The following is an 11541-nucleotide window of genomic DNA, read 5'->3' on the forward strand; positions in this document are numbered from 1 at the left end:
AATTACTGCTCATTAGAGAAACTTCACTCTGCTGAATGTGAAATCTAAGCTGCGTCTGAGCTTTTGGACGTGATTCTTGTCTCTCAGCAGGAAACCGTCCACTGAAAGACGACACCGTCTCACACTGCTGGACAAAGCTTCGGCCGCCCGGCTTTCTAATTTTACTGCTTGTCGGCGTGACGCTGATGCCCGCTGAAGGCACTCGGCTCTGGCAGCAGTCCAGCCTGAGAGAACGGAAAAACCACCAGGAGTCCTGGTCTGTCCAGGTCTGCAGGTCCAGACCTTCAGGCTGATGTTTCTGAGTATAATTAGGGTTCAGGGTCACATATGGAGGTTATGTTCTGCTGATTTATCAAACCCAGTCAGAGCTGTGCCCACATGAGTGCTCGTGCTCCTCAGAAGACGGAGCCTTCGTATTCTGGACAGTTCAGTAGAGACAGTGTCCCTCAGGCTCAGCGGCTACAGAAGACAAACGAGGACGAAGCTGCAAAGAAGCAAAACAGCATCAAACGGAAACACGAGTCATTTCCTGAAGGCTCCTTCAGGTTTTTCTTTATTCCAACCAAACTGAACTCGAGTTGACGTGTTGCGGCGTCCAGACGAGGAGCTGAGCTCAACCAGAAGGTCAAGTTTAGCTGAAGTCACTCGGGCTTCCTGTGCTTGTTTCTGTTTGCAGCACTTTTTTGTCCATCTGCTTGTTTTTTCTTTGTTCGAGCGTCATGTTTGTGTGTCTGCTCTCACCTCAAGCTGAAGAGAGAAGCGTTGTTTCCTGAGGAAACATTTGGAGAATGTGGTGACGTCACTCCTCACTGGACGAGAGCAGACGCTTCATCTAAAAATACTTCATTTCATCATGTTTGTTACCTAAAAAGTCCTTCAACAGGCTCATTCATTCACTCAGAAACAGCACGCTCAGTCAGCCAATCAGGGCTTTGCTAAGTGGGGCGGGGGCGGGGGGGGGGGGGGGGGGGATAGCAGCTGTTTAGAAGCACATGGCGCTCTGAGTGAATCACTGCCTTCATCTTCATCTTCATGTGTTTCTGTGAGGGTTCAGACTGAGCAGAGCTTCTGAATCGGCCTGCAGAGACGCTGCGAGACGCAGTGATTCAGCTGGAAGTCAAAGCTTTAAAATCAGTTTGTCGCCTGAAGGCATGAAGACACGAGCAGCTTCAGGGAAACAGTCCGCAGCTTTAAATCTGCTCTCAGGCTTCAGCCGACGGCCGAGACACAAATCAGGACACATGTCTGAAAGATCTCATTAACCAGAGCTGAACACAAAGACCTGACCCTGAAATCTGGATCCAAACACGCTCGGATCACTGCCTCTGGTCTCTGGACCATGAGCGGCTGTCTGCAGCTGTCCAACACGTCCCTGCAGCAGGACATGAAGCTAAACACTCGCCGGTGTGTTGGTCTGTGCAGCTTCACATGAAGTCCAGCCTGAGCTGAGGCTCCACGTGACGCCTGCAGACACCAATCTGCAGAGATTTCAAAGAAACACTGTGTGTGTGTGTGTGTGTGTGTGTGTGTGTGTGTGCGTGTGTGTGTGTGTGTGTGTGTGCGTGCGCGCGCTCATATCTACCTTGGTTGCGGGTTGAGGAGAACTTGTGAAGACGAGCAGCGGGGATGCGATCACCGAGGCCGAAGAGCTGGAGAGGAGCTCTATTTAAAGGGGTGGCTGTGGGGGGGGGGTCCAAAAATGTGTGTGCGTGTTGGGGGAGGGCTGTGTGTGTGTACAGTGTGTGTGGCTGAATGTGTCACTGGTTGACAGATCTGTGTGTGTGCGTGTCTATCTTTGTGAGGACCTTCCAGATTTAGATCCTGCAGTGAGACGTTGAGTGAAAACGAGGGTTTTCACAGTTTGAAAGGTTCCTGCTGAAGGTCTCTGTGGACGGCGAGGACGTGGAGGACAGAGTGAGACACTGTGAGGAAACCAGAGAGAGACACTGTGAGGAGGACAGAGAGAGACACTGTGAGGGGGACAGAGGGAGACACTGTGAGGAAACCAGAGAGAGACACTGTGAGGAGGACAGAGTGAGACACTGTGAGGGGGACAGAGAGAGACACTGTGAGGAAACCAGAGAGAGACACTGTGAGGGGGACAGAGAGAGACACTGTGAGGGGGACAGAGGGAGACACTGTGAGGAAACCAGAGAGAGACACTGTGAGGAGGACAGAGAGAGACACTGTGAGGAGGACAGAGAGAGACACTGTGAGGGGGACAGAGGGAGACACTGTGAGGAGGACAGAGGGAGACACTGTGAGGAGGACAGAGAGAGACACTGTGAGGGGGACAGAGGGAGACACTGTGAGGAGGACAGAGAGAGACACTGTGAGGAGGACAGAGGGAGACACTGTGAGGGGGACAGAGAGAGACACTGTGAGGAGGACACTGTGAGGAGGACAGAGAGAGACACTGTGAGGAGGACAGAGAGAGACACTGTGAGGGGGACAGAGAGAGACACTGTGAGGAGGACACTTTTGGGAAGCTTTAATTTGATCCTGTTGTTTGATTCAGTTCGGTCCCCTCAGGTCGGCCTGCGCGCTGTCCATCGACACTACACTACCCATGATCCTCAGCGTCCACATGCGGAGCCGCTCAGAGGTTCACATAGAAACACGACACCGCCGCAGCTTCTGACTAAAAAACAATAAAACTGTACGTGAACAGCAGAAGCAGGCCGGCGGCGGCGAGCCAGGGCAGCGTGTGACGCGCTGAAGGCGTCTGTGTTGACCAGCATGTCTACACCTGATATCTGAGTGACAGAGCGAAGCAGCAGGTGACGAGTTCAAGCTGCGGGTTAAACATGGCCGAGCCCCAGCCGGCACACGTGTGCTACCCGAGCACATTCTCAGAGGAAGCCTGCTGCTTTTCCTCCGTGTGGCTGTTTGACAGATTCCACTGACCTCCGTACGTTTAGAGAAGCAGCTCGTTCTGAAGATGAACGCGGCGTCCGGACGACCCGTCCGTCCGTTAGCTGCTCACCAAGGTGTGAATTCAACGTCTGATGGTTTCATTTACATAACGTTTAAAGACCCAAAGAGGGAAAATGATCAACATGTCACAGAAAAATCAGAGTCCCGAAGCTGAAAACAGGTTTGTGTTTCAGTGCTTCTTCTTCTTTCCCATCAATCATCTGACGACCCCTCAGACTGATCCATGGACCCTCTGGAGGGGCCCGAGCCCTGGGTTGGCCTCCAGTGGACTAAACTAGCTAACTGTATATAAAGTGCTTGAAACTAGCTGATGCTTATGAGATGCTAGCTGCTCTAACGTTGATGCTTGGGACTGTCAGCGGTCATCAGTCCACATTTCTGCCGCTGAAGGAGCCTCCAGACAAACCACAGTCCAGTGTTCTTGGAGATCGACGCCTGCAGGTGACTTCATCTGCTCCTCATTGGCTGGAAACACAGCATGAAGCCTCACACCAGTCCAAGACCCATAAACATGATAGCAAGACCACAGTTAAGGCATGTTTTCATATGTTTTGTCAGCTCAATAGAATAAATGGAAGACATGTCAAACATGTGCGCGCTGACTGGAGTTTGGACGGAGGAAACGCAGAAGAAGAAACGTCTTTCTGTGGATCATTAAAGCGCTTTGGGCTAAACGTTTGCCTGGACTGGATCGTCTGGGTCTGTCAGTGTGAGACACCGAGTGTTACTGATGGATGGGTCGCTCAGAGACTCGTCACTGAGCTGCTTCACTTTGTCTTAGTTTGTTTGTTGTTGGTGTTTATTTTCACCTGATGTTGTGATTGAACTCTGCGGCTCACGGACACATCGAGCCCACAAAGACATTATTAACCTTTCAAGAAGGTGTGTTTCATCTCATTTTTATTGAAGAGCATAGCCTTTATCAATACGAACAGGTAATAGTTCATTATAATTTAATTATAAATAAAGTGACGCCGCTGCCGACGGTCAGTGACGTCACCGGCTGACCTTTGACCTGAGGTCGTGGACGCAGCAGAAACACCTCTGTCATCTTTACTTCATGTTCACATGTTTAATAAGTATTAGGCTTCGCTCTAAGCGGACAGTCACACAAACAGTAAAAATACTGCATGTAAATATAAATACCTTATTTTGATTTGAATTATTTTATGTAGTTTTAGCACGAGATGAATATTTAAAGGCAAATTCTGGATCAGCTCGATGACACACTCATGGTTCCAGCTGATTCCTGTGTGTGTGTGTGTGTGTGTGTGTGTGTGTCTCATGTCTCACCTTCTCACTGAGCGTCATTGATGTGTCTCAGGTGTGATCCATCACAGGATGGTTCACCTGAGGTCTCAGGGTGAACAGGAACGACTGAGGGTGGCACACACTGGTCTTAAGTTGAATGTGGGACGAGGGCCACGCCTGAACTCGACCTTCACGTTGACCTCAGCTGCACACCTGTACAGTACACAGCTGATCACCTGGCACAGTTCTCTGGTAGTTCCTGTTACAGAACGCGCCCGCTGACACGGCAGGCTGATGTGTCACATACAGTCGGCGTGTTGGCTCTGGCTCAGCCATGTCAGCACTGCCATGTTTAACCGTCAGTTTGAACTCGTTCACCTGCTGCTTCAGTCGGTCGCTCAGATATCAGGTTATCAGATCTGCTGCTGCATCAGGCCCACAGACGGAGAGTCGCAGGAAAAACACTCATTCCACGTCTAAACGTCGCCTCAAAGTCAAAATGATGAATGTTTAGCTTTAACATGCCTGACTTTTGCCTTCAGAACTGCACGTCCCAGAGAGCACTGCTGTAAGAAACGTCCAATCAGAGAGCTCCAGACCTGTTGCTGACCTGTCAATCATTGTTTTAACACAGCACAAACTGTCATCATCAATATCAAACAACAGCTCCTTGTTTTCAGACAGAGGGAGACAAAGGAAGCTTCTCATGTTTGTTGGATGAAATTGGATGTTGGATGAAAGCAGCTAGCTAACTATTGAGCTAACATTAGCTCCGAGAGCTATTTGACTTCTTAAAGGGGACATGAAATACTCCGATTCTTGTTTATTTCACTCAGAATTAAGTGTGTGAGAATATGTCTGTGATTTTTTTTAAGATGGAAAATGCTTTTACATAAAATTAGAAGAGTTTTTTTTCGTGCTGATCAACTGCTTCAGCAATAGTGCGCCGCCATGTTGTTCTTGCGTCATTAGCTACGTCACGAGGTTGGTTGGTTGGATCAGGTTGGATACGTGGCTAGCTTGGCAGCACGAAGAAAGAATGAAAGAGGACGAAATTGAGCGGAATTTCGAAGCGATGCCATCACATCCGATGGCAGACGCCGTCGAGCCACTGAGGAGACGAACACCTCAAACACAGCCACGGGTTGTTTTGGAGGAAGAGCAGCTGATGGCTTCTGCAGGTGCTGAGACGATGGACAACACAGTGTGCGTGTGGCAACTGCAGGGAAATGTCCACCCCGACAGAGTGTATTCGTTGTCGGGAGGCGAACGTGGGCCATCTTCTGGGGGATCTTCCCTGCATCACTTTATCGCGCACCTACCAGATGCTCTGCTGCGAGAGGGAAGTGTGGGAAGCGGCCGTGCTTTCATTGAAAGACGTCCGTGCCGAGACCGTGGTGCGCCCATTAACAGCAGGTAATTTAACGGTAACGTTAAAGCTGAGCTGGAAAGGCTCGACTGATTGAAAGATCATCATGTCCAGAATACAGTCTGCTCTAGCCAGCATCATATTTCACTAATGTCCTTATCAAAATTGCAGGTTAATCATGCTACGTTACTTGTGTGCCGCAATTTTAAACCTGCTAGCGCGTCATTAGCCAACCAGCTCACTGGCTAGTTAGCTTACTCGCGTAGTCGTAACGCCACACACTAACTAGCTAGTGAACCGGCTGGCTAATGTCGCACCAGTAAGTTTACCTGTGAGGTAACGTTAGGTTTATTGTGGCGTTACCATGCTAGCGCCACATTAGTAAACGAACTAACTTACTAGCTAAAAAGAGCGTAAGCTAGCTAACCTTAGATTTCTTGTCCCTCTGGGATGCAGAGGAAGCGCACCTGTGGTTTTTTCACATGATCCTACAGGTACTCTGTGTACTTTGCAGCGTCCTGTCACCCCAACATTGAGGAATGGTGTGGAATCAACTACGTGGATGGCGGATTGAAAATGTGGATCCTGTGGCTGCAGATGATGTGATGGTTGAGGCGAGGAGGCAGTGTACACTGAGCAGGCTGAGTGGGTCTCTAACGATTAATTAGAATCTATATAAGTTATTTATATTGGATTCAGAGTGGGATGATCCCTTTTCCAGAAAAAGATTCTTTGCCTCCTCTTTGCCTCCTCTTGGCTCCTCCTGCACTCCACAAGCTGCGACTCCAGCGAAGTTCACAAGAGATTTAACATGGATTGAAAATTGTGTACTGTTTTTTTTATGTGTATGGGAAAAATAAAGTAATCTAGAATCCTGAACGAGTGTTTTATTAATTATATGAATTGATTGTTTGATGTTTATTATTGTAGAAAATGAAGTGAAATTATCATTGTAGTTATTATGTAGTAACCATGCCACAGTATTTTTCAAGCCTGCCATCACTGGAAAAATGTGCTGCTCGTATCAGTGGTGCATTTAATCACACAGTGTTAGCAGAAATAAAAGGCAAATTATATACAGATAGCGAGCTTTTTTGTTTTGTTTTGTTTTGTTTTGTTTTGTTTTGTTTTGTTTTGTTTTTTAGCTGTGCCGCATAAACGCGCTGGCTCTACGGCTGACGATGTAATGGTTATGAACAGATGGTGTCGTCCGCGCACGAACCGCACGCACACAGGAGTGCATGCTCTAGCCACGGCAGTCAGTTTCCGTTTTAATGACCTAAACATATGACTACAGTTTGATCAGTTGTGCATAGCACTAGCAATCTCCACCAGCTAGCCTTTCTCTCTCTGCGCTGCCACCGCGGCACGGTGTTGTGATCTCGCCTTACGGCGCACAGGTCTGTGGACCCGACACTGTAAGACGAAAAATCAAACACAGATGGAGCAGCTACTGGCTTTAAACTGTTTTACGAGTCACCAGGACACCTGATTCAAAAGCCTTCTCTTCGATGTAGTCCTCATGTACAAAGTGCTGCTGCAAACCCGAGCTGCGGGACTGAGAGGTGGACTCTGGCGTTTGAGAGCAGCTAGCCAGCGACGGAGAACCGACTGCCGCTTTAGTGGCAAAACATGAAAATTTACTGCGTTGCCTCGGTTTTTTACTCTATAGAATTCATTGCTACAGCCTGGAGCGATACAAAATGACCACCATTGCAGTATTGAAAGACGTCGATCCAACCAACCTCGTGACGTCACGCATTATGCCAAGACAATATGGCTGCGCCCTTGTTTCACAACATAAACTTTCAGAGTTAATTTCTTTTCTTACAATTTATTAACAATGTTAGGCATTGGCTAATGTTTTGGTGTGGAAGACCTTGCATTAATTCTTGTAGACTTTGTTAAGTGTTTCATGTCCCCTTCAATGTTTCCAGCTGGTTAAACAAGAACCTTGTAAAACGCCCCGAAATATGCATTTGATGGGAACATGTATGATATCACGCTAACAGCCTGAGGCTAAAGCTAACAGGTCACAGGTCACGATGCCATGCTAACACACAGGCTAAAGCTAACAGGGCACAGGTCATCATACCATGCTGACACACAGGATAAAGCTAGCAGATCACAGGTCACGATTCCATGCTAACACACAGGCTAAAGCTAACAGGTCACAGGTCATGATGCTATGCTAACACACAGGCTAAAGGTAACAGGTCACAGGTCATCATATCATGCTAACACACAGGCTAAAGCTAACAGGTCACAGTAATGTTTTCTACCTTCTCGGCTGATTTTTTGACCCACAGAAACATCACAAGAGAACCGACATACTAACACAGATCGTGAATGCTGTCTTTGGATAATCTTATTTGAAGAAAATAAGCTTCATTGTGATGATTCAGAGTCTGTAGCTGAGAGGAATCAAATATATTTCTGTTGTGTTAGCTGTTTGTCCCACTGCTATTATACGTCAATATTAAATCAATATATAACTTAACTTAAACTTGACTTAAATATGTGATTTAAGTGTAGCTTCACCACCGAATCACATGAATTTTACTTGTATCAAAAGCTGTGATGGCTGCTACTGAGACCTGCATGCTAGTTAGCTTTAGCTGGGATTTGTTTTCCTCAGTTAATGATGTGACTAGTTGATAACTGAGATGTGGGAGCCCCTGTAGCTCAGCTGGTAGGGTGTGCTCCATGTATTGAGGCTGTCAGTCCTCTGCAGTGGCCGCAGGTTCAATTCCCACGGTTCAATTGCTCACTTGCTGTCATTCCTTCAGCTGTGTCTCTATCATAAAGGCTAAAAAGCCCCCCCTCCAAAATAAAATAAATAAAAAATAAGTAACTGCGATGTCAGCTTATTAAAATGGGTGTTTTTTTCTTTAGATTACAGGTGAAACAGGGAAAAGTCAAGTTTAGCTTAGCGAAGGCTAGCTGCAGCTAGCTTACCAGTTAGCCATCAGTTGATGCAGAACTCAGATCAGACATGAGTCACCTTCAGGTGTGAACAGAACGCGTAAACACTGCGTTTCTTGTTTTTTTTAATACAGTGTACTGAAGGACATTTCTGATGGCCGACTTTTATCTGACTGAAGTATTGTCGTGTTATGCTACTTCATACTTCTACTCCATTCTAACAACTGGTTACTACTTAGATGTAAAAACACACTGAGCAAATAAAGTACAAAGTGTGTACAGTAAATGAAAGTACACAGCAGCAGTTCTGTTCTGCTTACATCAGCAGTAATATACAAGCTGGTGACACGTCAGGGTCAGTGCAGGTCTTCATATCAGACACAAACATATGTGTTACATACACGTTCATCAGAGATGCTGCTGTGTGCTCCGTCTGGTGTTTATTTATTTATGTACATTCAGTTTCTGCTGATAAATAAATAAATAAACTTTTCACTTAAACTGTATTTATTGATTTACGTTTTCCTGTGCATGTAGTTTATTTTCCTGTTTATTTAGTTCATGCATATTTTAAGTACTGCAGGCAGTAACATGAGTGTTCGTTGATGTTCATTGGAGTTGTCTCCCCCCCCCCCCCCCCCCCATATCAACCAATGAGAAACCTGCCTCATGCACGTATTTTAATATAGAATAATATACCTTTACCTGGTCAGTGGACACTTTTCCTTTTATACTGTACTTCATATACTGTGCTGGTAGTACTGCTGTACTGTAAGTTGAATGCAGAACACAGCACTTTTACTCGTGATGGAGTATTTTTACTCTCACTGAAGGATCTGAATCCTTGTTCCAGCACAGATCCCCCTTCAGTAAAGTTAGCAGGTGTAATGCATTATGTAAGTGAGGCTAACTGTCCCATCATGCACCTGTTATGTAATAACTGAAATTAGACTGAAACACACACACACACACACACACACACACACACACACACACACACACACACACGCTCTCCAACACTATCCACTGAATGCGTCTTTAATCTGAAGCTCCAACCTTCACCCTTCCCCCAAATTTGACCCTAAATATAAACCTTTTCCTAATCAGGGGTGGAAAGCTGTCCTCTCAGGGGGGACACTGATCCAGTCTGCAGTCCTGGGGGGGACGGGGGGATGCAGGGACCCTATCAGCTGAAATGAAAACACACCTCTCACATGCACACACTCGAGACCAGCCCGCTGGGATGTATGTGGACCACAGGAACCTGCAGGACAGCTGTGTGTCCTCTCATGTTACTGAGCCCCTTTCCTGCTTTCAGTGCAGAACAAAAACACACAGAAGACAAGTGAAAGAGCGTCTGTGCGTGAATAATGTCCAGATTACGAGTTTACACACCTACATGTACCAGAATGCTCCTAACCCTAACCCTGACCCCGTTTATTATGGGATGTGTGTGCTGTGGTTTGTTCACGTCGCTCAGTCGGTTCAGAGTGAAGTCGATGGACTGTGAAGAAACGTGGTCCAGACGTTCACGATGACTTTTATGAACTGTGGTGATTGTCAGGATGGCGGCGGGCGTGGCTCCGGAGCTAGAGCTGTCGGTCACTCCCTAACCCTAACCCTGACCCAGAGGTCGTTGGTTTGATTCCCGGCCCGCAGTCTGCATGTTGAAGTGTCTCTGGGTGGGATGCTGAAGCCGATGCTGCGGCCTCAGTGAGTGTGAGCGTGTGTGTGTGTGATTGGTCAGCTGTCCTGACGAGCAGCTGACACCCTGCATGGTGGACTCTGCCCTCCGGTGGATGAATGTGTGTATGAACGAGTGAACACTGACTGGAGCTGTAAAGCGCTTTGAGTGGTCGGTCAGAAAAACGACGCACATTTACCGTTTACATCTGTCCAGTACTTTGATCTCTGCAGGGTGGAAAGTAACTAAGTATCATTTGGAGTATTTCCACTTTCTGCTACTTTATACTTCAATGACACAATGTCAGAGGGAAATATTGTATTTTACTGTAGTACATTTATGTGACGACTTCAGTTTGTAGTAATTCTGCAGTATTAAAGATATGAAGTATTATTGACAAATAAATTATGATGGATTATCACAGGTTAAAATCTGACTTTATTGATCCCTGAGGGAGAATTCATGACCCAGCAGAACAACCCTGAATCCAGATCAGTCTGGACTCGAACCCAAATCAAACCAGAATCAATCATTTCTAATCAAACTGTTCACTGAGCTCATCTCCTTCATCCATTCATGTGTTCACAAAGTGGTGAACCTCGCTCCATCCTCACTGTGATCAACTGAGTCTCTCCAGGATGCCCCTTTCATACCCAATCATGATTATGAACAGGTGTTTATATAATCTTTACTAAATATCGCTAAATGCTAACATGCCACTCAGCAGGTATAATGTTTACCCTGTTCACCGGCTTAGTTTAGCGTTAGCGTGCTGACGTGCTGAGTGCCGAGGTTTGTGCCGTCAAACAGACGCTCAGAGTCGTGTTTGTTGTCCAGAGGTTTTATTTCAGTGTCTGTAGTGCGACGCAGAGGAGCAGCAGGTCTGGAGGAGACCAGGTTCCAGTGTGTTCCCTCCAATCATTTCTGAGCTTCGGATCAGTCCAAAACTGTAATCAACAGCTCTGCCATCCATCTGTTTCACAAACATCATCAGCTCATCATTTTGGAAAAAAAAAAGAAAAAAAGTCATTTTCTGAGAGAAAGTTGTCGTTTAGTAAACGTAGAAACTCAGGTTGGATTTTTAGTCATGAAAAATAGATCAGGATTCATTCTAATTCTTAATACGACAGCTTGTTTCGTAATCTTGTGTTATGAATTTTCTCATGAAACATTAAGACTTCCTGTACTTTTGTCTCTTATAATACAACCTGAATGTAACTTTTCGTGCAAACCTACTTCTTCAAAAATATCATTTTTCTCATAAAATTACAGCTTAGTCTCGTAAAATTAGTTTTTCCTTAAAATCCTGTTCCCCCTTCCAAACTTGACATATTATAACTTCTCTCAAAATTAAGATTTAATTGTTGGGACTATA

At 46.2% G+C, this 11541-nt stretch overlaps 1 protein-coding gene across 1 annotated transcript in view; it reads right to left on the reverse strand.

Annotated features, from left to right (window-relative positions):
- Positions 1–3015, reverse strand: part of LOC143334566 (nucleoside diphosphate kinase B-like) — a 6628-nt gene extending 3613 nt beyond the window's left edge. Inside the window, exon 1 of the mRNA XM_076753399.1 lies at positions 1583–3015. The gene's annotated coding sequence lies outside the window, so the exon portion shown is untranslated. The remainder of the gene's footprint in view (positions 1–1582) is intronic.
- Between the last annotated feature and the right edge of the window lie 8526 nt (positions 3016–11541).

This window comes from Chaetodon auriga, chromosome 16 (assembly GCF_051107435.1).
Source record: "Chaetodon auriga isolate fChaAug3 chromosome 16, fChaAug3.hap1, whole genome shotgun sequence".
NCBI lineage: Eukaryota > Metazoa > Chordata > Actinopteri > Chaetodontiformes > Chaetodontidae > Chaetodon > Chaetodon auriga.